Source organism: Orycteropus afer, unplaced genomic scaffold (assembly GCF_000298275.1).
Source record: "Orycteropus afer afer isolate SDZICR_OR568_19922 unplaced genomic scaffold, OryAfe1.0 scaffold00030, whole genome shotgun sequence".
Classification (NCBI taxonomy): Eukaryota; Metazoa; Chordata; class Mammalia; order Tubulidentata; family Orycteropodidae; genus Orycteropus; species Orycteropus afer.
The window spans coordinates 15,913,266-15,916,997 of NW_006921617.1; positions in this window are offsets into that span (position 1 = coordinate 15,913,266).

Consider the following 3,732-nt stretch of genomic DNA (forward strand, 5'->3'; position numbering starts at 1 on the left):
ACTCTATGTGCCATCTTCACAATTGCTGCCATGTTTCAGCCCATTGTTGCAGCCACTGTGTCAATCTATCTCATAGAGAATCTTCCCCTTTTTTGATGACCTTTTATTTTACCAAGCATGTTGTCCTTCTCTAGGGACTGGTTCCTCCTGATGTCTTTATCATGGAAGATGAGGTTTTGCCATCTTTGCTTATAAGGAGCATTCTGGCTGTATTCCTTCGAAGTCATATTGTTCATTCTTTTGGCAGTCCTTAGTATATTCAATATTCTTAATCAACCCTATTAATTTGTTTCTCTGATCTGTTACCTAACAGAAAAATAACTGACTTATTTGAGTCCCAATTCCCTTAAATGTCTTGTGGTAGCAATAATGGTAGACAATGAAACCTTCTTTTAAAAAACTCACTATTCAAAGGAAGGAAGAATAAGGCAATACTTGAGTATAGGCAGTCCCTGGACTATGAAAGACTGACTTATGCACAATAACAAATGGTGCTACTTTGCAACACGTATCAAAACATTATTAGCATTACTGCTGTATCATTGTGTTAAAGATGTTTTAGTGTATTTGGAAATGTTTCTTTAATGTTTTTAAAGCATAGTAAAGTACACTATATATTATATACTAAGACAAACATTGCACTAACTGATGTTAGACATGAAATGTACCTAACTGTTCTGACTTATGTACAAATTCAGCTTAAAGACTGAGTTAGCAATGGAACTTGTTCACAGTCCAGGGACCTCCTGTAGTGTTCTCAAGTTGTTTTCCATTGCACATCTTATCTTTTCAACAAGAACATGTATTCTTCAGGCTACAATTCCTCTCTCTCTCTCAATTCTGCAGCATCTTGCTGGAATGCTAGGTATAGAGTTGCACCTTAATAAATATGTGTTTAGTTGTCAGGAGCCAGAGGCTGAAATGAACCCATACTGTAATGTCTGCTCCTGAATAATTGAGTGTAGTCTGTATGATTAATGTATTTATGTATTCAACTTGTATTAGCAATATCCTCCCTGCTACCCACTAGCCCCATGTCCTTCAATTCTCAATCATGCTTTTGTAGAAAGGCATTCAATAAAGGGTGCTTGTTAATAAAGCAAAAAAGAGGAGGCTTATGCTGGGATAAAGGTGTTAGGGCATTATTTACTTGAAAATATTTAACAAGTCACGCAAATGGTCTGCTTCATACATAGATTGCAGCTATAGGTGATCAGCAGTATCTCAGTAGCAATTTTTGAGATTGAACAATGATATATTATTCATGTATTCATGAGATGGAGACTTTACTACACCAGCCAGGGCTTATTATTATTACTATTTAATGTTTCTTTGGAATGTAACATACACTATAATAATAAAATTATCTATTCAAGGTAATAAATGATGTTTTACATCATGGAAATACATTTTAAAAAGTAATAAGTAATATTCCTATTACCTACAGCAATCCAAGCTGAAAAGCTACTAGGAGAAATTACAAGTGACTGTTCTTTAGTTACCAGGAAGACAGGGAGACATTTTCTTATATGAATACCTATCTTTTTACACCTAGATGGCGGAAGCAGAGGTAGGGCCAGTTAGGATTATTCAGTTTCTACATGCACACCAGTATAGACAGAACATTATCGATCGGGTTCATTTAGATTTAGCTATATTATGTATAGTAATATGTTACTTAAGATATTTAATGCAGTACCTTTTAGCACAACAGTTTTGCATGAGAATGACTTGATTTATACATTTTGTGTGAACTGATGTTTATAAAGCTGACATTGTAAACATTGATTTTTGCTCATTTTGTGAACTTTTTAGATCATCAACACTTTCATATAGTAATCTGGCATCTCTCCACTGGCCCAAAGCAGCTAGTCATTCTTAATGAAGCAGCATGATGTTTTGTTGCCTCAGTTCTCTGGGGTCCTCCTGTACCCTGATTTCTGGATCCATTCCACAATGTCTTGATCTATTTCTTCTGAAACTCTGCCTCTTGGCTTCTAGTGAACTGTGGTTGTTGTTGTTAGGCAGATTTTAGGAACTTCAGTGATTCCCACTATGGGCACTTTTTGGTCAAATCCTTACTGCCAGAACTTTGCTAGTGGTTAAAGAGCTCACTCTCCTATGCTTAATGCAGAGATTGTCCTTGTCCTTGTAGGGGCTTTGTACACTCCACCCTCAGTTTTCCAGTGTGTGTTCTCTGTCTGTACCACTGGTGAAGCAGAAGGAGTAATATTTACTTCTTATGGAAAACCAATCATTTTTCATAGGAAAAGACTTGCTGGAAATATCACATAAAAGACAACCACCCTGAAGAAATATTTCTGACATAACCTGTTACCTGTGAAGAAACCAATAGTTTTCTTTACTTTCTATCAACTCAAAGCCAGAACTATGCTTTGCTACTAGGGCCAAAGGGCTTTGCTCATCCTTGTATTTTAAGCACTACCAGTTGTTTGCTATCTACCATATGTGAATTACACTTTCTATTGAGATGTGTTTTATTTAACCTCATTTCTTCATTTGATTTTAGGATTAGAGTTCTAAAATCCTTCTAATTTGGTGACTTCTTGCTCTTTCTGCAGTTTCACTGTTGAACTGAATATTGGACTGAAATGGACATCTAGCCCAAAGCTACTAAATATATCATCCATGGCTAGTGAGCAATGAAATTCTCTTTCCTGGGGATTTGGATAATGAGGTTGACCAGTTATTTTACAGTACTCAATGGCTCTCTATGGTCAGGAGGACTTCAGGCAAGTGGATATGTTGGAACTTTGATTGACTTTGATGAAATTCCAACTCCTTGAAACAATCATATGACCACTAGGGCCTGGTGCTACATTTGGTATTTAAAGGGGAATAATTTCTTCATCAGAAAAAGTGGAACAGAAAACAATAATAAATGCCTCCTCACATTTGCCAGTAATTTGAGAATTTATGTGTTATACCTCACTGACTTTTCTTCTTCCTGTTAACAAGTGAGAGTCCTAAAGAAGGTAAGATTATTTGGGTAAGTAATCTTAGTTATCTAGATGCAAGAATCACGTGTTTATTCCTAGAAAAAAATATGAAAAGATCTCAAGGTAGACTAGTTTTTGTATATGTTTAAAATGAAATTGTGCTTGGGTTGGTGGCTGTACAAGGTCATCAGTTTTGCTAAGCTCATCTATTGCTCTAGAGAAATGAACTGAGTGACAATGAAAAAACAGTGGGAGTCCTTGAAAGAAGAGGAGTAGTTCTTTGGAAAAGGAGCACCAGTCCAGTTTTGAAGAAGGACATCAGAGATAAATCACCACTTTCATTCTGTATCTAGTTAGTCGATGATACTGGCTCTCCTATTCCTCTTGGGAGAAAGTACACTCCAGAGTAAGGGAGGTGTCTCTTACAAAAGAAGGTTGGGCAATCTACTTCTGTAGTGATACTGCCTTGGAAACCCAAGGGGGGTGCTATCAGTCAGGTCCGACTAGACAGCAGTGAGTTTTCTAGTCTCTTTCCCTGAACACACAAATGTTTTACTTTTGGAGGCTCCGAACTTAAGTATGATCCAATTAAGTAGAGGAAATAATACTGGGACAGGCTCAAAGTGAGGAATTATCTATTCTATAAGAGAAAATAATAGCTACCATTATTGTGTCCCCATATGTGCTGGAAATGGTATTGAGCAACTTAAGTTATTTTTAGTAGCGTAGTGCTTAAGGCAGTTGACTACTAACCAGAAGGCTGGTGGTTCAA